General features: G+C 42.8%; 1 protein-coding gene across 9 annotated transcripts in view; it reads right to left on the reverse strand.

Annotated features, from left to right (window-relative positions):
• Positions 1-25982, reverse strand: part of ASCC3 (activating signal cointegrator 1 complex subunit 3) — a 508597-nt gene that overhangs the window by 380551 nt on the left and 102064 nt on the right. The gene's annotated exons all lie outside the window — the stretch shown is intronic.

Genomic DNA, 25982 nt, shown 5'->3' on the forward strand with positions numbered 1-25982 from the left:
CTCCACAGATAACTGTAGAAGGATGACTCTCTGTGAAAGAACAAAAGCTAAGGGTTCAGAACGCAACCAGTGGAGCAAGCGCAGAGGGAGGTGGGGCACAAGCCCAGAAGCAAGATTAGCAGAAGTCCTTGCTAAACAGAGCAGTCAAAGTCTCACACAAGGATGACAGGGGAAGATCAAATAGGAGCCAGATATAGAGGCAAAAGGAGGCATACTTTTTATTTAATGATATTAATAAACCAGATACTAGACTTTCATAGAATCATAGAATCACAGAATATCAGGGTTGGAAGGGACCCCAGAAGGTCAGCTAGTCCAACCCTCTGCTCAAAGCAGGACCAATTCCCAGTTAAATCATCCCAGCCAGGGCTTTGTCAAGCCTGACCTTAAAAACCTCTAAGGAAGGAGATTCTACCACCTCCCTAGGTAACGCATTCCAGTGTTTCACCACCCTCTTAGTGAAAAAGCTTTTCCTAATATCCAATCTAAACCTCCCCCACTACAACTTGAACAACTGCAACTTTAGTTTGAAACACTATTTGTGTTGTGAGAGAGAACTGGAAGAGTACAGTAGGAAGGAGTGGAGGGGGAAACTCAGGGAGTAGAGTAGCTGATGAAGGTCTGTGTTCACCTACGTAAATTGGTGAGGATTTTTTATCAAGCCTTTCCCAGGAAAGAGGGTGTAGGGCTTGGGGGGATTTTTGGGGGGAAAGACATTTCCAAGTGGGCTCTTTCCCTGTTATATTTGTTAGATGCTTGGTGATGGCAGCAATAAAGTCCAGGGACAAAAGGTAAAATAAATAGTTTGTACCTTAGGGAAGTTTTAACCTAAGCTGGTAAAAATAAGCTTAGAGGGTTTTTCATGCAGGTCCCCACATCTGTACCCTAGAGTTCAGAGTGGGGAACGAACCCTGACACCAGCCCTGCAAACCTAAACTGGTTTAAAAGTCAAACAGGGTGCTTATCTTACGGCAAATCATCTGCAGCAAAAAATTCTCCAAGCCAAAAATTCTGTTCTCAGCTACACCTCGGCAACCCATTTGTGCTCAATGGGATTGCAAAGACATATGCGGACAAAATTTGGCTCTTGACTGAAGGTGCATGAGAAGTAACTGGGTCCAATTGTGTTGTCTCTGCAATAGATACAGGGTGGTAAAAAAAAAAAAGTATTGTGGCCACTGAATCCGACAAAATTTACTCTCAATGCACACAGGGAGCAGATCTTTGCTGTAAGAAGAGACAATTTTTACATAGTCATTATCCATAATATAAAAGACCACTGTGACTTCTACTTTCTCCACAGCCAAGAGACAGCCATCTTCAAGACGGGCTTGAAATCAGTTTGAGAGTGGGACTCTCTAGCTATCTCCCACTTCAATTTTGAATCCAGTGTTCCCCAAATGCTGTAGGACATTTAGGACTTTTGTATGTCCAGTCAGTATATCTGACCAGACACTGTCAGGCACACTCTACTTTAGGCATAAAGCAAGAGCTCCTCATAACATGAGGTCTGAGGTTCCAGTATTCATAGAGTTTAAGGCCAGAAGGGTTCATTAGATCATCTAGTCTAACCTCCTGTATATTCAAGGCCCTGAACTTTCACCCAGTTATCCCTGTATTCAGCCCAATAATTTGTGTTTAACTAAAGCACAACTGTCTGGCTAAAGCATAACCTTCAGAAAGGTATCTGGTCTTGACTTGAAGATGCCAAGAAATGGGAAATACATCACTTCCCTTGACAGTATCGTCTTCACTGTTTAAAAAAAAAAAATAAAAAAAAATGGTTCCTAATTTCTAATTTGAGTTTGTCTGGCTTCCACTTCCAACCATTGGTCTTTATTATGCCTTTTTCTTTGTTACATTACAGAGCCCTTTAATACACAGTACTCTCTCCCCACGAAGGCACTCATACACTGTAATAAAAATCACCTCTCAATCTTCTTTCTGGTAAGCTAAACAGACAGAGATCCTTAAGTCTATTACTGTAAGGCATTTTCTCCAGACTCGAAATCATTTTTGTGGCTTTTTTCTGCATCCTCTTGAATTTTTCAATATCTGTTTTAAAATGTGGGCACCAGAACTTGATGAAGTATTCCAAGATCATTCTCATTAATGCCATATAAAAGGTAAAAACACCTTCCTGTTTATACATCCAAGGAACACATTTTTGCCACAATGTCGTATTGGAAGTTTAAATTGAGTTGCTTGCCCACTATGACCCCTACATCCTTTTACGAATCACTGCTTTCCAGGTTACAGATTAGGTAAAGATAGTCAGGATAGTCAATTCACTACAAAAGATGTTCACTTTGGTGCTTTTATGCTAATTATAAACAACAAACCAGAAATTGCTAAGTGTGAAAATCTTCAAGTCAATAATCTAAGGTGAAATTCACAGGCATTCACAACTACCTGAACAACTGGGCTGCATATGGGAAAAGTCTACAGTGATTTGGAGAAATCCACCCTCCAGTGAATGGTCAAGTTACAGGGTGGAAAAACATCTATACCACCAGTCAGTATTTACTGCCTACAGATTGCAATAAAAGCCAAAGCTCCTCAGTACCTGCCACACAGGTGGTTTTAGGGCACTGGATCCATAAGCTTCCTGAGCCTCCCTTCTCGCAGGGCTACTGGATCCACATAAGCATAGTTCCAATAGGCCTGCACAGCTTCTTTCATGCGGGCCTCTTAGGTCTGTGCATAGACCCCTTCCTGCCCAGAGCAGAACACCACTGCTACAATCATTAGCAGCAGAGAGCCTTGTGTGCATTCTCCATGTTTGCTAAATTCCACATGTAGTGCATAAATACCATAGTTAGCAGAAACCATTTGTCACAGAGAGTCAACTCCAATATCACAAAATTTCACTAGATGGCTCAGTATGCTTCTAAGTCTGCTTAAAGCTATTATGCTAGGACTTTAGCAGCAGCTCACAGTTTTAATGCTTCCAGACACAGAGTTAAGATAGCATGTCTTCACACAGCCATCTGAAGCAACAATGGCAGACCAAATTTCTTCACTTTCTCCCTTGCTTTACTAATCTCCCAGAGCCAATGATTTGAGTACTATTTTTCTGAAATGTGTGAGTACTTTGATTTATTCATAGCACACACTCAACAGCTCTAATTTAAAAATAGGTATTTGACATTCATCAATTTCATTTCTCTGGAATACCAATACTAGACTCAGATTATTTCCTATTTTAAATGAAAAATTTAGTCCTTGTGTCTTAATTGTACAGCATACAATAATTTAATTAAGATAAATGTCCTACAGTGCTAACATCTGTTATTTTAATATAACAAATTAAAGAGTTTATTACTCATTCATCATAATAGAGTTGCCACCCTGGTAATATTTAAAAACTGGACACTTCAGCAGGAGTGCCGGAACCTCCCCTGCCTTGCCTCTACCCGAAAGCCCCAACTATGCCCCACCTCTTCCCCTGAGGCCCACCTCCATCCACTCCTCTGCCCCTCTCCCACCCTTTGCTCACTGCTTCTGCCTGCCCTCCCGCCCGGGTCCAGAGGGACTGGCCTGCGGAGCCAGGGCTGGGAGCTGCAGCTGCCTGATGAAGGAAGTAGGGGATGGCACATGTGATGACCCGGCGCCTCCCCCGCTTGCAGTAACTGGACTTTAGGCGTCCACTCAGTAGATCTGACTGGACATTGTCAGGTCCCCTTTTTGAGCAGACTTTCCTGTCAAAAAACAGGCGCCTAGCCACCCTACATCATAAATGTGATACATTTAGCTCAGATCACAAATTTAAACATGCAGCTTTTGCTAATTGGTTTGATTTGAATAAATGCCATACTCAATGGACCTTTTACATATTACAAGCCCCATGCTGTATTCACTTGTCTTACTGCACTTTGAGGTAGGAGATAATTAATCTCACTAATATAGCATGACTTACCTATGTAGTCTTACAGCAAGTCTATGAACCTCAGCAAGATCTGGATATTCCTCAGCCATGTAATTAAGTAATCTCTACGCTATGGTGTCCTCCTCCCCCATGTTGGTTTATCCACGAAAGTAAACTAGGTTAATAGGAATTTTCAGTCAGTGCTCTACCTGGACTCCACTTTTGCACATACAAAATTGGCACATAGCTGAGACTCTCACATGCTCTGCGCACGTGCTCGTGCGCCTTCTTAAAAAAAAAATCTAATACTTGAACAGTCACAGGTTTTAGATTACTCAAAGGGTGCAGACAAGCATTAACACAGAGGTGTTACACCTACCTAGGGCACAGGCAGGTAAGGGCTTCATGCATTATTCAGCATACACAAGTAGACATGAGTGTTGGAAAAAAGTCTATCCTCTGATGTTTTATCAGAAATGGTAATACATAGATATATTTCTGATAAAGCATTGTGTGTGCATGTGTTAGCGTTGCCAGCCCTTCCGGAATCAGGCTCCATCTCCTGGAGACTACTGAGGCCAAACAGGGAGGCTCCCTATCTGCCCTGGTTCTGCACTGCTCCCAGAAGAGGCCGACATGTCCCTGCACCCCCCTGGGGAGGGGCAGGGCGTCTCCACGCTTTGCCCTCACCCCAGCTCCAATTCTGCAGCTCCCATTGGCCAGGAACTACAGCCAAAGGGAGCTGCAGGGGCAGTTCCTGCAGGCACAGGCAGAGCGCAGAATCCCCTACCCCCTCCCTCCAGGGACCGCATGGACATGCCAGCCACCCAAGGTAAGCATCTCCTGGCCGGAGCCTGCACCTCTCACCCCCAACACATGCCCCAGCCCTGAACGTCCTCCCGCACTCATACTCCTTCCCAGAGCCTGCACTCCACACCCCCTCCTGCACCCCAACCCCGTACCCCAGCCCGGATCCTCCGTCAGCACCCAAACTTCCTCCCAGAGCTTGCACCATGCACCCACTGCTGCACACCAACCCTCTGCCCCAGGCTCAGCCCAAAGCCCCCTCCAACATTGTGAACCCCTCAGCCCCAGCCCAGAGCCCACACCCCCTCCCTCTGTCCCAGCCCGGTGAAAGTGAGTGAGGGTGGGGAAGAGCGAGCAACAGAGGTAGGAAGGATGGAGTGAGCAGGATGGGGCCTCAGAGAAGGGGCACGGCAGGGGCAGGGACTTGGGGAAGGGGCAGGATAGGGCAAGGGCTTTTGGGTTTGTGTGATTAGACAGTTGGCAACACTAGTGTGTGTGTGAAAATCCCAGATCAGAATGATTTCCTGGGGAAATACCCACACCCCTTCAGAATTGGGATATTTTTAAAGCCACTTGTGTCAGTTCCTAGTCCAAACAGCAATTATACACTAATTAGTTCTGAACACTTAAGCATTAGGTTATGCAATATATGCTGTACACAATTTATTTTTGTTATTTGATTTTTTACCATTATGAATCGTTAGCAATGTTAGCATACTGGCAAGAGCTCAAATAAAAAGTGTTTAAGAAAAAAGCCAGACTGCACAGAAGATTCACTAAAGTCAATCATTTCTCAATAAAAACTGCCAATCAAATCGGGTTGCTGGTTATTCCTGCCTCTCTATCTTCCTATCTGATGTCCTAGCCATCTCCAAAGTTTCTCAACCTGCTAGAGTCTTGATTGAACCAAGCTCTGGACCAGCTCGGTATGCACTCAGGATAACCTAACCTGGAAGCAGCATGTCTGGGGCTCTGACCCCGAGCGGCTGTTTACTTCTCTGGGTTTTTGGTAGGCTTGCCTGAGCTCCTTAAGTTTCACATGGCACTTCTGCGGATCCCTGTTATAGCCTCTGTCCTTCATGTCGTCGGAGATTTTTTTCAAATGTTTGGGCATTTCGTCTTTTGGAACGGAGTTCTGATAGCACAGATTCGTCTCTCCATACAGTGATCAGATCCCGTTCGGTACCTCCCGTTCGGTCCATGCTGGAGCTCTTTTGCGATTCTGGGACTCCATCATGGTCACCTCTGCTGATGACAAGCTGCAGGTGAACGCAGATCTCATGCTGGCCAAACAGGAAATGAAATTCAAAAGTTCGCGGGCCTTTTCCTGTCTACCTGGCCAGTGCATCTGAGTTGAGAGTGCTGTCCAAATCGGTCACAATGGAGCACTCTGAGATAGCTGCCGGAGGCCAATACCGTCTAATTGCGACCACACTACCCCAAATTCAACCCGGCGAGGTCGATTTCAGTACTAATTCTCTCTCGGGGGAGGAGTACAGAAATCAATGTTTAAGAGCCCTTTAAGTCGAAGTAAATGGCTTCATCGTGTGGATGGGTGCAGGGTTAAATCAATCTAACGCTGCTAAATTTAACCTAAACTCGTAGTGTAGATCAGGGCTCAGACTCTCAAGTCTATCTTGCCACCCATACATACTGGATTTTGTGCTTATAGTCATTTAAACCAAAAATCACACCACATCAGGTTACTCCCAGTCCCAAAAGACTGGTCACTTGCTCCAGATCAACTGTTACTCCAGACCTTATACCAAAGACAACGCTGGCAGCCGATTCTACTGTAAACTAACTAAAGGTTTACCAAGAAAAGGAAATGAGAGTTATTGAGAGATTAAAGCAGGTAAAATATATGTACAGGTGAATCACAGTTTGTAACTTCAAATGGTGGCAGTGATGTAGTAAACTGCCAGTTTCCCAAAAGTATTTTCAGGGTGCCCAAATTGTCTGTCTGTTTGGGGATTTCTGCTTTTCATCTGGTACCCTTCCCTGTAAGAATCCAAACAGTCCAGATATGAAGGATCTTTCTTTGAATCCTTTTTTATAGCTTCTTCTCACAGAAAACAAGCTGACAGTCTCTACCAATGTGCGCTTTTGCTTTGATGACTATGAGTGAGGAAGCACTTTGAGTCTTTGACCTCTGTTCATCACACACATGGCCATGTTCTTTGGAATTAACACTTTTTTTGATAAAGTCCTTCATTAGCATTTCACAAGGCTTCTTTGATGTCTGTTGAGTTATTTAGTTACAGGGGTATTTACAGTGTTACTGTTTGCTACTGCATCATAACAGGCTATACATAAGAGAAAACAGTGCACGTAACATCCCATTAGTTTTATGAAGTTTAAACATCCGCTACACTTAAACATTTAATAATCGCTTTGATCTATACCAATACACACAAGTGAATTGACCTGAATACACTGTAGCATGACCTCGTCTGCCAGTGTCATGTTATTCTTAAATTTTAATTGACATCCACTGTTATAATTTCTATATTGGCATGTATCCTGACAGTCCTCACAAACCTGGTCCCTTAAAGTCTATCAGAAACTCACTGATGGGATTGTAATACCAGAAATAACAGATCCAGCCATCCTTCAGTTCAGTTCTTTTGCATGTTGTAATCTATTGCTTAAAATGCCTATAAAAGTTTTAAAATCTAATTTTTTTAAGGTGAAGTTTGCGGCATATACATCTGTAGAAAATGCAATTCAAATAATACATTCACTCAACCAAAACAAGATGATAAAGATAAAATTACTGCACAATACATTTGTTTGTACAGTTGTAATTTTTGTCCCCACTATGCTGGTGGTTTTCCTTAAAACAGTATAATCAGGTAAGTAATTCTCATTTAAGTGCTTTATTCTTTTCCATATTTTAGTTGTAATTTTAGGATTCATGTTGGGTTACTCCTGTTCAGAGGATCAATTGAAATGATACAATTCTTGAAAAAATGATCTGTTGTGGGACTCTGAAGGCATTAGATTTGCATGATTATAGAAAAATATAAGATGGAGTAATGGATTTCAGAATGGCTAAAGATTATAAAGGATATATTTAGCTTGGATAATATGAAGAAACTTTTTAAAATGGTACAGGGGACTGTTTGCCTCACGATCCCCTGCTTCTTTGAAAATTGAAATTTTAATGCCAGATTTGTTATGGAAATAATATTTAATAATGAACAAATTTTTTTAAGATCTCATTGCAGTTGCAAAACTTCTGTCTCTCATGCAAGTTCTGACAGATGGCTCTCTCTCTCTCTCATACATACACACCTCCTTTCTAATGATTTCACTTTACTTCTCAACTCCTTTTCCTGTTTACACTGGGTTGGAGGTGGCCACATTTTTTTGTCACTCCTTCCAGCTCATAGGTCTTGGAGTTTCAGTCCTTTGCAAACTTCTGACAGCCTTTTTCCATTGTATCTTTAGTCTTCCACATCACTTCTTGCTAGCCTCTTCCTTGCACATTTTCTTTGCCAGCTGTTCTTCCATTCTTATCACCTGTCCAGTTCACGACAAATGTGGACTCTCCAGCCTGTCTACCGCTGAGTCCTAAGTTCATTTTCCCTTTACTTTCTTCCATGCATGCTCTGTCTGCCATTCTCCTCAGTATATTATTTTCTACTACTAGTACCTTCTTTTCTTCTTTCTCTGTAAGACCCACCATTTGTAAGCTTCAGAGCAGGTTGGGGAAACACATGGAATATACACTGTACCTTTCTAAGGATTTCTTTATAAATATGCCATTGTTTCCTACTGTTACTTCTATAACAGCTTCATTTGAATATCACATATACAATATTCTGTCTCTTTGTTTTATACTGTTAGCTTTAAAATTGTATCCTAATAATTTGACTTAGTATGGTAGTATCCAAAATGTGCTAGTGTCATAAAAATAAAGGGAAGGGTAATAACCACCTGTCTGTATACAGTGCTATAAAATCCCTCCTGGCCAGAGGCAAAACCCTTTCACCTGTAAAGGGTTAAGAAGCTGGGATAACCTCGCTGGCACCTGACCAAAATGACCAATGAGGAGACAAGATACTTTCAAATTGGGAGATGGGGGAAAGGGGTGCAGCCACCACTACCCCACCCCTGTGCTTTGATTCCGTCAATGGATTATCATGCAACAGGGATGCGCATTTTGGGGACAAGGAAGATGAGGAGGAGGAGGTTGAAGATAGTGCACATCAAGCAAGCGGAGAAATGGTTTTCCCCGAGAGCCAGGAACTGTTTCTCACCCTGGTCCTGAAGCCAGTACCCCCCAAACCCACCCAAGGTGGGCTCCTGGACCCGCCCAGTGGAGAAGGGACCTCTGGTGAGTGTACCTTTCTAAATAGAATACATGGTTTAAAAGCAAGTGTATTTAATGATTAATTTGCGGCCAGTACAGCTACTTGAAAAGTCTGTTAACATCTCCAGGGCCATCTCCATAAAGCTCTCCTGGATGTACTCCCAAAGCCTTTGCAAAAGGTTTTTGGGGAGGGCAGCCTTATTCCATCCTCCATGGTAGGACACTTTACCATGCCAAGCTAGCAGCATGTAGGCTGGAGTCATGGCATAACAAAGCATGGCAGCGTATGGTCCCGGTGTTTGCTGGCATTAAAGCAACATCCGTTCTTTATCTCTTTGTGTTATCCTCAGGAGAGTGATATCATTCATGGTCACCTGTTGAAGTAGGGGAATTTTATTAAGGGGACATTTAGAGTGGCCGTTCCTGCTGGGCTGTTTGCCTGTGGCTGAACAGAAATCTTCCCTGCTGTTAGCCACACGGTGGTGGGGAGGGGTGAAGTGATCATCCCAGAGAATTGTGTGTGTGTGTGTGTGTGTTGGGGGCGGGGGGGTTAGTTGGATTTGTGTTGCATGTTAACCCGGAAACCGCAGCCCCTTTTAAATTGCCAACCCATTTTAAATGGCCAGCCCAACGGGTGCTTGGTATGTGAAATTAGGGTGCTGCTGTCTGAAACCATTCCCACATGTGATGAAGGTTAAAGAAGCCAAAAGACTGTGGCTTACCATGAATTCTGTTGCCTTCCAGCCCTGCATTTGTGATCTCTCACACCAAACCGGCAGACCCTCAGTATAAGAGGCAAAATGAGACCTTGTACCGAATGCACATGTGCTATGTAACGTTAATAGGAAGGTTCACCCTGAAAGAGTCTACCCATTGGTCTCTAAAATGTGTCTTTTTAACTACTACTCTCCCTTTTTTTTTTTTCCCCTCCTACAGCCACAAATGTTTCAACGCTCACACTATCATCTCCTTCCCAGAGGCTAGCGAAGATTAGAAGATGAAAAAAATGCACTTGCAATTAAATGTTCTCTGAGCTCACGCAGTCCTCCCAAACTGAAAGAGCCCAGCAGAATGCATGGAGGCAGACAATGTTAGAGTCCAGGAAAGCACAATATGAACATGAGGACAGGTGGCGGGTTGAAGATGATAGGTGCCATTACCTTGCTAACAGAAGGCAGGAGTCAATGCTGAGGCTACTGGAGGATCAAACGGATATGCTCCGGCATATGGTTGAGGAGCAGGAAAGGCAGCAGGAGCACAGACCCCTGCTACAGCCCCTGTGTAACCAATCACCCTCCTCTCCAAGTTCCTTAGCCTCCTCACCCAGACACCCAGAACGCAGTGCGGCGGTCTCCGGGCACTCAACCACTCCACCCCAGAGAACTGCCCAAGCAACTGCCAGAAAGCTGGCATTCAGGAAGTTTTGAAGTGCAGTGTGGCCTTGTCCTTCCCTCCTCCCCCACCCCTCCCGGGCTACCTTAATAGTTATCCCCCTATTTGTTTGATGAATTAATAAAGAATCCATGAATTTGAAGCAACAGTGACTTTATTGCCTCTGCAAGCGGTGATCGAAGTGGGGAGGGGAGGGTAGTAGCTTACAGGGAAGAGGAGTGAACCAAGGTGCAGGGGTTTTCATCAAGGAAAAACAAACAGAACTTTCACACCATAGCCTGGCCAGTCATGAAACTGGTTTTCAAAGCTTCTCTGATGCGCACCACGCCCTCCTACACTCTTCTAACTGCCCTGGTGTCTGGCTGCATGTAATCAGTGGCCAGGCGATTTGCCTCAAACTCCCACCCCTCCATAAAAGTCTCCCCCCTACTCTCAAAGATATTGTGGAGCACACAGCAAGCAGCAATAACAATGTGAATACTGGTTTCACTGAGCTGTACCCGAGTCAGTAAACTGCGCCAGCATGCTTTTAAATGTCCAAATGCACATTCTACCACCATTCTGCATTTGCTCAGCCTATTCAGTTTAGAATGGTCATAAACTGCTGCGGTGATCTGAGTGGGCTCCACGCTTGCAGTGGTATGGCGTCTGCAGGAGAGCAGAGCGGCAGTGGAAGCAGCAGGTGCATGACGATGCTGACAACAATATGGTGCCCGGACGGAAAAAGGAGCAAAATGATTGTTGGCCGTTGCTTTCACAGAGGGAGGGAGGGGGGATCAAGGGGTAGGCTGGCAGCAGACAGTGCAGTATGACTGCACAGTATGACAGTCATCTCCTGGGTGCTCGCAGTGCTCCTGGCTGGGAGAGCAGCCTGAGGCAGAATGGCCTCCTCAAGGATTGAACTCACAACCCTGGGTTTCGCAGGCCAATGCTCAAACCACTACCAATATTCCAGGCAGGACTAAATCTCCATTCGACAAAACTTAAAGAGAATGACCTGAGTCACTCCCATTTATGTCCAGGCACCCCTAACAGACTTCACTGAGGTCTGCCCGGAGCACCCATGTCTGCCCAGGCGTCCCAACCAACCTCACTAAGGCCAGCCAAGAGCACCCAGGAGATGTGAGCTGAGCGGGCTCCATGCTTGACACAGTATGGCGTCTGCACGGGTAACCCAGGAAAAAGGCACGAAACAATTGTCTGCCATTGTTTTCACAGCAGCCCCCACCGTAGATTTGCCCACTCCAAATTGATTCCCGACTGACCGGTAGCTCTCGGGCGTTGCAAGCTTCCACAGGGCTATTGCCACTCACTTCTCAACTGTCAGGGCAGCTCTCATGATCCGATGATTTAATTGGGGATTGGTCCTGCTTTGAGCAGGGGGTTGGACTAGAAGACCTCCTGAGGTCCCTTCCAACCCTGATATTCTATGATTCTATGATTCATCTTGGTATTCATGCGCTTCAGGGCAGGGGCAAGCAAGTCACATAGTTCCATGGAAGTGCCCTTACGCATGCAAAAGTTTCGCAGCCACTGGGAATCGTCCCAGACCTGCAACACTATGCGGTCCCACCAGTCTGTGCTTGTTTCCCGGGCCCAGAATTGGCGTTCCACGGCATGAACCTGCCCCATTAGCACAATGATGCCCACATTGGCAGGGCCCATGCTTTGAGAGAAGTCTGTGTCCATGTCCTCATCACTCACATCACCACACTGACATCGCCTACTCGCTTGGTATCGCTCTGCCAGGTTCTGGTGCTGCATATACTGCTGGATAATGCGTGTGGTGTTTAATGTGCTCCTAATTGCCAAAGTGAGCTGAGCAGGCTCCATGCTTGCCGTGCTAAGGCGTCCGCACAGAAAAAAGACGCGGAACGATTGTCTGCTGTTGCTTTCACAGAGGGAGGGAGGGAAGGAGGGCCTGACGACATGTACCCAGAGCCACCCGCGACAATGTTTTTTGCCCCATCAGGCACTGGGATCTCAATGCAGGAACTGTGGGATAGCTATCCACAGTGCAACGCTCCGGAAGTAGACGCTAGCATCGGTACCGTGGATGCACTCCGCTGACTTAATGGTCTTAAGTGGGGGGACACTATCGACTGTATAAAAATCAATTTCTAAAAAATCGACTTCTATAAATTTGACCTAATTTTGTAGTGTAGACATAGCCTGAGGGGACTGTCTGTGACTCTATGGTTAGACTGGCATAGTGACTCAGGAGTTCCCATTTGTTACCGGCTTGGTGAAATCTAATTATAGAACACATCACCAGTTTGGGGTGTCTGCCCTGTTTTCTGACAGTCTGCCTGAGGTAGGCAATCACAGTTGTGAGCCACTCCAGACAGAATGACAACTGTTTTGTGAGGACTGGCAGGATACGTATAGATACAGAAATTATAAGGATGGATGTTGATTAAAATTTAAGAGTCAGCATTGCAGTTGCTCCACAAATTATGCCCCACCCTGGTTGGCGGGGTCGGAGGGGCGCATCTGGAAGAACTACTGGCTGCAAAGTGACTACGGAATAAAAAGGCAGCTAAGTAACAACAACAGGAGGGAACAAAAGTCCAAAGACTTGCGTTCAGAGCAAAATTAGCTGTCTGGGCTGAAGCCAGAATAGTTGATCTTGCAAATGAGAACCATTTAAGCTGGTCCTAGAATAGGATACTAATTAGTGTATCCACTACAAACTCAGGAATATTCCTTACTTCCAGGTAATATTTTACAGCCATTAACATCAAAACATGCACTGTATACTTCATTTAGAGTTTGATGGGATAGTTACAAGAAAAAAGTCTACAAAGAGCATTTTACCAGAAATTGTGGCCTTTACAGATGAAAAGATGAGCGTCCTTACAGTAGATCGGCATATTGAAGAATAGTCTATGCTTCCATCAGAAAAAAAAAAGTTATCAGAAATCACTATAATCAATCTGCCCCTCAAGAAGGAGCCAAGGTTTTACTTAATTTTGGACCACTGCTTTTACATACCGATTCATAATGTCCTCACCAGTTTCTCACTACTCATGATTGTCAAAATTCTGAAGTACTCAATTTGCTAAGCAATTAAGCAGTTCTCAGAGCAGTGAAAAATACTGAGTGGCTCATATAATGTGTGTTCTTCCAGAAAGAGGAACTTTGTACTACAATAGAGCCATTCTCCACCCTGAGGGAATGCAAAGAAGCCTAATTAAAGAATAAATTACAACAAAGTGTACTTGCATATCGCACCTCTTTTCCCTACCCTTTGTCTGTTTTTTTTTTTTTCACACAAGCTTTTCCAGACAGGGACCAGGCCTTCTTTTGGGTTTGTATAGAGTATAGCACTTTGTTTCTAATAGTCCCCACAAACAGAGGAAGAGGATCAAAAGTAATAAATCAATATAAGAGACAAAAGAATGTTAGGGCTGATGCTTTCTCCCCAAAAAGGGGTAGGAAGAAAGTTCAATGAGCAGCAAGGGCTGTTAGCAAATATTCAGGAGAGTTCTCAGAGTAGCAACCGTGTTAGTCTGTATCCGCAAAAAGAAAAGGAGGACTTGTGACACCTTAGAGACTAACCAATTTATTTGAGTGTAAGCTTTCGTGAGCTACAGCTCACTTCAACAGAAGAGTTCTGTCATCCAATGAGATGCATATTGGCACATCATCTACAAATGATATTGGACAAAAACTTGGCCCTATTGAAGTCAGTGAAAGTTTTAATATTGACTTCAGTGAGGCCAAGATTTCATCCCTCATATTTAAATGTTTATTTAAAGCTAAATATATTTATATATTTCAGTTTCTTGCTTTTGTTACGATTTAGACATTCTAACACAATAACACGTCTACTACTGTTAACTTCTATAATTCTCTTTCTGAACTGTTCTACCTCTTATCTGCTTTTTATAATATTAAAGTATTATTAAACAATATTCTCTAGTTTAATCTATAATATCCAAAAAGTGATGCATGGCCATAATTTTGATGAGAAATATGTAATAGGAGCTTAGAGAGTCTCATCCCCTAAATGAATAAAAGGGCATATTGTTAAGTCAAGGACAGTGGGCTCAGCACTCCTGATACTAGCTACACTGAGACAGCAGATTTCAGACAGAGTGAAATGGTGAGTTTGTCACTGTCTCCCAGTAACTGGATTTGTAGCAATAGGATAACAAAGCATTTCAAAACGAGTATTTTAAAATAAATTAGTTGTTTCTACTATGTGCCACTGCATCACATAGGCTTAGGCATATAATTTGACATACTAGGCAAGGTTCGGATCTCAGTGGCATCAATGTGGATCTAGAATAACTCCACTGATGTCAGTGGAATTACTTCAGATGCACATCAGTGCAATTGAGATCAGCATATTGCCTGTTATTATGGCTCCTTGTACTCTATGGCATAGCCCACTAATTTATGCAAGAAAATTACACTGAATTACACACCTACCAAGTTTGTGAGGAGGAACAGCATGGCAGTTGAAGCAGCTCCTAACAGTTAACTTCAAAAGTCAGAATTCAATCAAGATGCATAGGGCTTAAATAAAGAAGTTTACACTTAATTCAAGTCAGACCACTGGGAGGAGAAAGTACAGAATTTGTGAATTCCTATTTGTAAACAATTTTATGCCATGCACAGCTAGGAGAGCGGCTGCTTCTGGGAAGGAAAAATAAACCAGAAGGCTGAGATACAGGTTTTGCACTTCCCAGGCAAGGCAGCAACAACAAAAGACTAGGTAGGAAGGGAAAATGCTGGCCCTTATGTAATTACTTGTTTGCTAAGAAGTGGAGAAATATCACACTACTTGATCCACTGAAAAATAACGGCAGAGGACATGAACAAAAATCTGTGGTGGTGGAATTTGAAAATGTAACTTGAAAGATAGTGTATAGAAATGTCAAGTACTTTATGTTCTGTGGTATCTATTTTATAGCATAGACGATAAACAAAAGTTGCTTTATTTTTGCTTTGATGGGTTGGGGAAAGGTTTATAGGATTTCCCATTCTAGTTTAATTCCAAATATGTTTTGGATGAAAGGGTAGGTAAATCCTGTAATACTCATGAAACTCACTGATCAATCATTTTAATCATCAGATGAATATAGACAGATCATTTTTGATTATTAGTTTAACAAGGTTTCAGAATATAGAAGAAAGCAAAATTACTGATATCAACAACATGCCATTCTCTTTCAGCCTACGTACTACATGCTTCTCTGTGATTTGGTAAAATCTATAACTATTCATCTTCTAGAATTTAGAATTTCTACTGTTCGCAGTTATGTAATTTGGGGGTGAATGAAGACCATAAATCTCATGTGGATAGCAATTCCTTTTTGCCAGTCACATCTCTTTACTTTCTTTATCTCACATAATTTTTAAAAAAATTAAAACTGCCTGATGACTTCTAAATTAATCTCTTGGCTATGGCAACCAAAACAAGCCCCATTTCTATCACTGGAATGAACAAGAAATCTCAGCGCCCCAAAAGCAAAGTTCAGTTTCCAAAATAATGCACTTAAACTGTATTAGTTAAGGACAATCCCTTTAAGTTAATGTTAAATAAGATTTGCGAATAAGATTGAGGCTTTTAAAGGCAGTAGTGTGCAAGACTTAGTGTATGCTCTGCCCTCATAGAATCATAGAATATCAGGGTTGGAAGGGACCCCAGAAGGTCATCTAGTCCAACCCCCTGCTCGAAGCAGGACCAATTCCCAGTTAAATCATCCCATCCAGGGCTTTGTCAAGCCTGACCTAAAAAACCTCTAAGGAAGGAGATTCTACCACCTCCCTAGGTAACGCATTCCAGTGTTTCTAGGATACAGAAGGATCCTAGATCCTAGTGCCTAGGATACAGAAGGATGGCTCTAGACTGTTCTCAATGGTAGCAGATGACAGAACGAGGAGTAATGGTCTCAAGTTGCAGTGGGGGAGGTTTAGATTGGATATTAGGAAAAACTTTTTCACTAAGAGGGTGGTGAAACACTGGAATGCGTTACCTAGGGAGGTGGTAGAATCTCCTTCCTGAGAGGTTTTTAAGGTCAGGCTTGACAAAGCCCTGGCTGGGATGATTTAACTGGGAATTGGTCCTGCTTCGAGCAGGGGGTTGGACTAGATGACCTTCTGGGGTCCCTTCCAACCCTGATATTCTATGATTCTATGATTCTTTGGAACCCCCTTTCAGGTAGTTGAAAGCAGCTATCAAATCCCCCCTCATTCTTCTCTTCTGCAGGCTAAACAATCCCAGCTCCCTCAGCCTCTCCTCATAAGTCATGTGTTCTAGACCCCTCATCATTTTTGTTGCCCTTCGCTGGACTCTCTCCAATGTATCCACATCCTTCTTGTAGTGTGGGGCCCAAAACTGAACACAGTACTCCAGATGAGGCCTCACCAATGTCGAATAGAGGGGAACGATCACGTCCCTCGATCTGCTCGCTATGCCCCTACTTATACATCCCAAAATGCCATTGGCCTTCTTGGCAACAAGGGCACACTGCTGACTCATATCCAGCTTCTCGTCCACTGTCACCCCTAGGTCCTTTTTCGCAGAACTGCTGCCTAGCCATTCGGTCCCTAGTCTGCAGCGGTGCATTGGGTTCTTCCGTCCTAAGTGCAGGACCCTGCACTTATCCTTATTGAACCTCATCAGATTTCTTTTGGCCCAATCCTCCAATTTGTCTAGGTCCTTCTGTATCCTATCCCTCCCCTCCAGCGTATCTACCACTCCTCCCAGTTTAGTATCATCCGCAAATTTGCTGAGGGTGCAATCCACACCATCCTCCAGATCACTTATGAAGATATTGAACAAAACCGGCCCCAGGACCGACCCTTGGGGCACTCCACTTGATACCGGCTGCCAACTAGACATGGAGCCATTGATCACTACCCATTGAGTCATCTAAAATCTCTCACCTGCATGAACATTAAACCCAACAAAAATAAAAACGGTACTTGGCCAAACTATTTTATATCCTTGAGTAGAATTTTAATTAGAATTTAAAACATCAATCTACATTTCAAGTTAAATTGAAGACCAAACACTCCGATGGACGAAATTCTCCTTTCAAATGATTGTGCAGGGTTGTCATTAAAGTCAACCTGGCATGCCCTGCAGAATTGGGAGGTTTTCTTCATTCCACAATTGGTACTAGCAGCTACAGAACCTCACATTTTCACTGTGAAACCTTGACTGGCTGCACTTCTGGATCATGACAGGACGAAACAGAAGCAAATTAGCAACTCTCCAGCTATTCTGTTGCCCAAAGCTAAGATGTCAGTTTCTGTTATTCTGGCTCACAGCAGCTAAGACTTATGTTACAAATCGATCTTGGTCTCCAATACCACTAGTTTTACTTCATTGATTTTTAGGAATCAGGGTGTGTGGAGAGTATGCACAGGTTCTCTTCACACTATTCCTATCACTGCCATATTAATGATTAAAACAACGGGGACACGGCTTTAAGTTTTACAATGATGTCCTGATTAAAGCATCATGAAGCTTACTAGTTTCCATGGTAGCTGTTTCCCCCACACACACACAAGGCATTACAGACCCCGATATGTGGTATATGCTAGAAGAGCAACTCTGCGTTTAGGTAACATGAAACAAACTTTTTCTAAAAGCATACAAAATAAGGATTCCAGGAGAGCATCTCATCTTCAAAAATATTTTACTTACAATTTTCTTTTTATCAATACCAATAAACAACAGCTTCAAACAAAGTCACCTAGTTATTACTAGATTCATTTCGGACACCTGTTAAAATATCAGAATGAATAAGGCTGTGTAAAAAAAAATCACAGAGTGCTGTAAACTGGAGACTGGAGCCCCCTAGGCCAGAAATGTGTACACTTCAGTGGTAGAATACGTATATCTGAAGCTCTTTGGGATCTTTCTTGTTGAAAATTGTATTTCACATAAATGTGTAACAAACTGTTACTAACTGTTACTATCAAGCCAACATAGATTTCCCCTGATTTGTGCGACAATAGCAGCAGTGCTCTTTTTCCAAATTTACATTGAATCACTACAGTGACTCTCAGTACTGTGGGCCTGAAACATGTGCATTTTTTTTTCTTTAAAAGACAACTTTGAATTAAACTGGTGCTCTCTTTTTTTAAGCTGCAATAGGGCTAAACTTTAGGTTAATTCTCTGTGTTGTTTTAATGCTATATTTAAATACCCACAACCTTTTAACTTCTATTTGTTTTGAAAAACTTTGTGAATCCAATCCTGTCTTATGGACACCAGCTAATGGCATGAATTCTAACTGCTCATGTATGAGTCATGGTTAAAGACATCTTCAACAATCTTATCTCTGAAAATCTCTCAATCTCTAAAGAATAGTAATTTTTAATGTATGTATTTAAATTTTATCCCATGATATAAAATATAAACCACCTCTTCAAGCTTGGTGTTACAATGTCTATTTAACAAAAAGGGGGAAGAACAAACAGACTACTTTAAAGTTAATAATAACTGACAGTAGTAATAACGTTAACCCATCAAGTAAAAATGAGACATCTGCAAATGGAAAGAAAATTCCTGAAGGAATAAACACTGATGTCATGATCTTCTGAAATTTTTTGACTCATTTTCTTTCTGGTTAGCAGCAACATGAAATGAAATGAAATAAAAGAGAAGTAAAGTGATTTTTGAAGGTAGATGTAAAATGCATTTAACCATATTTTACTTAAAAAAAAGAGAGCAAGCATGATCATCCATATTTCTAAGAGAAAATGCATAATTTTATGTTCAACTAGATGAACCTAAATCCCCAGACCACATGCTATTACACAACTACATTGCTTCTTCTTTTAATCAGCCTTACAGTATGGACACTAACTTCTAAAATATCTTCTACTATTCACAAGTATTTTTCCTCAAGACTTTAAATAGTATTCTTTCCCTCCTAAGCACATTCCTTAGTTACATTTATACATGAGGTATGGAGTGCTTTCAAGGTCAAGTGTGCAATGATGTTGGAACTGTTACATACTGGTAAATGAAGCTTTTAACTGGCTGTCTCCAGCGTACCAGTACAAAATATAGACCACAAAATCCACAAGTATTTAAAAAAAAAAGCCACAAGACACTGTTCAATCTTATCTATGCCTGTGTAAGTGTGGAAAGAGCAAAATGGGGTGTTAACAGCTACAAGACTGCTGTAGAAGCAGTGTGTGCTTTAGGATTATCCACAAAATACCTGTCACAGTGCACAGTAAGGCATTAAAACTAGCAGATTACTCCTGGGGGAATTCTGCGCCACTGCGCACATGCAGAATTCATGTACATGTGTCTAACAGGTTTTTTTTCCTCCACAGAAAATATTCTGCTGGAGAGGCTCTGCAGTTATGCCTTTTTCTCACTAGGAGCAGCTGTGGTGCCAGAACAGAGGCAACTGGCTCACCAGCCGTAGCAGTCAGCAGACACTGCGTTCTTCACAGCACCCTGCCTGTGCGGCCAGGTGAGGCGGCACAGGATGCGGGGGGCAGTCAAAGACTAGAGTTCAAAAGGGCTAGTGGGGGTCAGACTGGAGTAGAGGCACAGAGAGACATGGGGACAGAGGTGGCTGAGTGGAGGTACAGGGACACATGGGGACAGGGAGTTGAAGAGACATGGGGATGAGACAGGGAGTGGCTAAATGGGGATGCAGGGACACATCGGGTTGGGGCAGATGTGCCTGACTAAATGGGAGAGGCTAGGGGTCAGCCTGCGTCTGCATGGGGGAGGCTCCTCAACTCCCTAGTAATCCCTCCCCCGCCCACCCCCCGAAAAAAAGTTCCATACTTGTCCCACCCAACAACCCTACAAGTTCACTCCCAAGCTCCTTCCCAGCAAATATGTCTCTCTCCCTCAGCTCCTCCGTTACCCCGATTCCCCCAAGCCTTTGCATTGCTTTTGAGTAGTGCAAGAAATGTTTCTGTATTGTAGTTTAAATGAATTAGTCAAATTTATGCATTAATATGCCTAAGACGGAATCTATTTGTCAAAAAAGATTTCCTGAATCTTTTTTGTTGTGTCTATTGTTACAGACATACTTGTTCACAGGTATTTTGAAATAAATTACCAAAATAATTGAAACTGGCATTATTATGCAGTGTTATTTTAACCAAATAAAATATGCAGAATTCTAAAATATTGTGAGCTGAATTTTTAATTTTTGGCACAAGATTCCCCCAGGAGCTCCGTGACTTCTGCAGTGGCTGGCTATGGAGGCAGGGGGTTGGAGTGGGAGCCGGCACTTACCCCGGAGAGGGGCTCCCTGCTCCTGACACTGACATGTCCCTGCAGCTCCTAGGCAGAGGTGCCAGGGGGCTCTGTGCATTGCCATACCCGGAGGCACCGGCCCTGCAGCGCCCATTGGCTATGGTTCCTGGCGCTTGTGGCAGGAGCAGCACGTGGAGCCCCCCTAGCTGCCTCTCCCCCTAGGAGCTGCAGGGACATGCCAGTCAGAGCCGCGAGGGAGCCTGCCAGCCCCACCAACACACCCCCGCACCCAAGAGCCAGCAGAGTCCTGAGCTGCATGCCACCACCCCTCTCCCCCGAACCAATAAGATCCCAGGTCATGGAAGTGGACTGGACTGAAGAGCTCAAGGATCTGAATGTGGAGGAGGCTTGGAATGATTAAGTCAAAGTTCCAGAAGCTATCTAAAGCCTACATCCCAAGCAAGGGGAAAAAATTCATAGGGAAGGGTTGCAGACTAAGCTGGATGAGCAAGCATCTCAAACAGGTGATTAAGAGAAAACAAAGTCCATGAATTCAAGATGGTAGGGATCAACAAGGAAAGCTACCTCTTAGAGGTCAGAAAGCGTAGGGATAAATTGAGACCTGCCAAAAGCCAAGCAGAGTTGGACCTTCCAAAGGGAACTAAAACCAAGAGTAAAAGGTTCTATAGCCATATAAATAAGAAAAAAAAGGAAAGAAGTGGGAACCATTAAGCACTGAGGATGGAGATTAAAGATTATCTAAGCATAGCCCAACACCAAAACCAATACTTTGCCTCAGTTTTTATTGAGTCTAATGAAGAGCTAAGGGGTAGTGGAAAGGTGACTAATGGCAATGAGGATATGGAGGTAGAAATTTCCACATCCAAGGTGGAAGTCAAACTCAAACAAATGAGACTAAATCGGGGGGTGGGGGGGTGGGGTGGATAATCTCCGTCCAAGAATATTAAAGGAACTGGCACATGAAATTGCACGCCCAGAAGCAATGATTTTTAATGAATCTGTAAACTCAGGGATTGTACCCTATGACTGGAGAATTGCTAATATAGTTCCTATTTTTCAGAAAGGGAAAAAAAGTGAACCAGGAACAACAAGTCTGTTAGTTTGACCTCAGTTGTATGCAAGGCATTGGATCAAATTTTGAAAGAGCAAGTAGTGAAGGACAGAGGTGAATGGTAATTGGGAGAATACACAACATGATTTCACAAAAGGTAGATTGTGCCAGACCAACCTGACCTCTTTGAGAAGATAACTGATTTTTTTACACAAAGGAATGCAGAAGATCTAATCTACCTGGATTTCAGTAAAGCATTTGATATAGTTCCACATAGAAAAATATTAACTGAATTGGAGAAAATGGGGATTAATATGAGAATTAAAAGGTAGATAAGGAACTGATTAAAGGGGTGACTATAACGGGTCATACCGAAAGGCGAATTGTCACACTGGATGCAGGTTACTAGTGGAGTTCCTCAGGGATCGGTCTTGGGACCAATTTTATTTAATATTTTTAGTACTGACCTTGGCACAAAAAAATGAGAGTGTATTAATAAAATTTGCAGATGACACAAAGTTGGGAGGTATGGCCAATACGGAGGAGGCCTGGACTATCACACAAGATTATCTGAATGACCTTGTAAACTGGAATAATAGAAATGCTCAAATAAATTTGTTAGTCTCTAAGTTGCCACAAGTACTCCTTTTCTTTTTGTGAATACAGACTAACACGGCTGCTACTCTGAAACCTGTCAGAAAGGGGATGGAATTTAATAGTGAAAAGTGCGAGGTCGTGCATTTAGGAACTAGCAACAAGAATTTTTGTTATAAGCTGGGGACTTATCAGTTGGAAGTGACAGGGAGAAAGACCTGAGTCTATTGGTTGATCACAGGATGAACCAACATCCTGATGTATCCATGAAAAAGGCTAATGCAGCCATAGGATGCATCCGGCGAGGCATTTCCAGTAGAGGCAGAGAAGTGTTAATACCATTATACAAGGCACTGGTGAGACCTCATGAAGAATACTGAATATTGTGTGCAATTCTGGTCTCCCGTGTTTAACAAAGATTAATTCAAAACTGCAACAGGTGCAGAGAAGGGCTACTAGGATGATCGGAGGAATGGAAAACGTACCTTATAAGAGATTCAATGAGCTTGGTTTGTTTATCCTAAACAAATGAAGGCTGAGGGGAGATGCGTACCGCGCCCTCCTGTGCTCTTCTAACCATCCTGGTGTCTGGCTGAACGTAACCAGCAGCCAGGCGATTTGCCTCAACTTCCCACCCCTCCATAAATGTCTCCCCCTTACTCTCACAGATATTGTAGAGCGCACAGCAAGCAGTAATAACAGTGAGAATATTGGTTTCGCTGAGGTCTAAGCGAGTCAGTAAACTGCGCCAGCACGCCTTTAAACATCCAAATGCACATTCTACCACCATTCTGCACTTGCTCAGCCTGTAGTTGAACAGCTCCTGACTACTGTCCAGGCTGCCTTTGTACGGCTTCATGAGCCATGGCATTAAGGGGTAGGCTGGGTCCCCAAGGATAACCATAGGCATTTCAACATCCCCAACAGTAATTTTCTGGTCTGGGAAGAAAGTCCCTCCCTGCAGCTTTTGAAACAGACCAGAGTTCCTGAAGACGCAAGCCTCATGTACCTTTCCCGGCCATCCCACGTTGATGTTGGTGAAATGTCCCTTGTGATACACCAGAGCTTGCAGCACTATTGAAAAGTACCCCTTGTGGTTTATGTACTCACCGGCTTGGTGCTCCGGTGCCAAGACAGGGATATGGGTTCCGTCTATGGCCCCACCACAGTTAGGAAATCCCATTGCAGCAAAGCCATCCACTATGACCTGCACATTTCCCAGGGTCACTACCCTTGATATCAGCAGATCTTTGATTGCGTGGGCTACTTGCATCACAGCAGCCCCCACAGTAGATTTGCCCACTCCAAATTGATTTCCAACTGACCGTGGTATGGCATCTGCACAGGTAACTCAAGAAAAAAGGCACGAAACGATTGTCTGCCCTTGCTTTCATGGAGGGAGGGAGGGAACGGGGGCCTGACGATATGTACCCAGAACCACCCGCGACAATGTTTTAGCCTCATCAGGCATTGGGATCTCAACCCAGAATTCCAATGGGCAGCGGAGACTGTGGGAACTGTGGGATAGCTACCCACAGTGCAACACTCCGGAAGTTGACGCTTGCCTCGGTACTGTGAAAGCACTCCACCGAGTTAATGCACTTAATGCACTTAGAGCATTTTCTGTGGGGACACACACACTCGAATATATAAAACAGATTTCTAAAAAACCGACTTCTATAAATTCAACCTAATTTCGTAGTGTAGACATACCCTAAGAAACATCTCTCAACAAATGGAACCAATCAGTTATGTGATGTCCTGCCATTAGAACAGCAGGATCTATTGTATACTTGCTGTGTCTTGCAGTTTCTCGGTATACGTCACTACCCATAATGCACTTGAGGCTTTTGAGTGCCCTCTCTAGATTTATCTAGTCCTACACATTGTTGTTTTTATTACAGGATTAATATTCAGTTTGTTGTGGTCACCAAGACTTTTGCCATCGCACCTTCTTAAGGTTTATAAAAATACTCCAAAGGTATGCTGAGCTATTTTGAATCTTATCACTTGAATATATTGCCATTTTGCACAAAATATTTTTTTCTTCAGTATTTAATACCCCTTATTCTGTTTTACAAGCATGTGAGCCATCAAGGAACTGAAATCCTTTTGGCAGGTAAAATAGGTACTTGGTTAAATTATTTCTAGCTACAGGAAGATGCATCTCCTCCCACAGTGGCTCAGCAGGTCTATTTCAGCAGCTGGTGCCCTTTGCTGGTTTGCTGTTTGTAAGTGTTCCCATCAGACTGTCAACCATTTCACAAGCACAGGACAACACAGCAGACAGACACACTTAGTAGCTGTTCAGAAAGAGAAGCACAGCTAATATTTTGCATCAAGTGAGATATATGTAATTTTAATGTTAAAGCGAGGTAAAAGTTTTGTTCTTTCATTTTCATAATTAATTTTGCATTACAAGGCCAGTAGTCACCAGCAAGCTCCCAAACAGTAAAAACATGTGAATCTCATATTGCGACTTGCACTGAAAAAGGTTTTCTAGAAATCTGTGAAACATGTAATTCTCAGCCACACAATAAACATGCTTTCAATGAGTCTAAAAATACATATAGAATGCAAGATACAGTAACAAATACGGTTTTACGTAATTATTCAATGGTCATCCCTCTATAGCATATAGTTTAACGGCATGACGAAATGTTGGCAACGTATTAAAATATTTCCCCGGTACTACAATAATTATTCTTTTCTCTACATGTTCACTATCTGTGCCATAAGTAAGGGATAAAAACAGTCCCACAAACCTGAAATAATAATCATGTTCAGTAACTTTCAATTAATAGCAAAGCTGTAGCAAATGTTCTTTAAAAATATATTTACGTATAATACGTCCTTTTCTTTGAATTTGGGTTTTTTTCTATTACTATAACTACACTGCTCAGCACTACACATCAACACTTGTTTTGATTAATATGAACACTTGTTTTAATATACTTGAGGAAACATATAGTGCTGATACAACAAAGAACATAGCTATTAATTTTGCAGAGACACTCCACCTCCCAAGATCTCCAGAGTCTTAAATCCAGCTCATGCATACATTATATCCCTCAGACAGCTGTATAGGGAGCTCAGAGAGTATGCAAAAATATTAGCCTATGCTGGAAACCCACATGGTTACCCTATACAACCAAATATGCTCTTCTCAGAATGTTCAAAGGCTGGTGCCTGTAAAAAAGTCAAAGGGCTTGGATGTGTTCATGGGTCCATAGAATTCTTGTTAGCATTTTAATTAACCCATTTATGGAGCACTTCAATGCCATACAATACAGAACACTTTGAAACTCAAAAGCACAGCCAAGGAGAACCACAGAAAATCCAAGGAACCACAAAGCAAAACATCTCAGAAACAAACAGGCTCAAATTCTACACTTACACAAACAGGTAAGATTTGAGTAGGAGTTGGGTTTAAAAGAAGGAAAAGTGATTTCAAACCACCAAACAAAACAGATGAAATCTGTAGTATTTCCATAAGAAGAGCTAGCAAAGAACTGTGGCACAATTCTCTCAGAATATCCACAACAAATGGATCTTTACCAAAACAATGTACCCTCCAGCTGTTTCTAAGAGAAACAAACGAAACAGAGCAATTCCCTCTATGTCTAGTTTCAAAGCAAACATACAATCCTGTTGTTAAACCCCTTAAAAATGGATCTATGATGGTGGTTCTGACAGAATCCTAAATAGCAAGGGGAATAAGAGTCAGTGATTG

The sequence above is a fragment of the Lepidochelys kempii genome, chromosome 3, assembly GCF_965140265.1.
Source record: "Lepidochelys kempii isolate rLepKem1 chromosome 3, rLepKem1.hap2, whole genome shotgun sequence".
Lineage (NCBI taxonomy): Eukaryota > Metazoa > Chordata > Testudines > Cheloniidae > Lepidochelys > Lepidochelys kempii.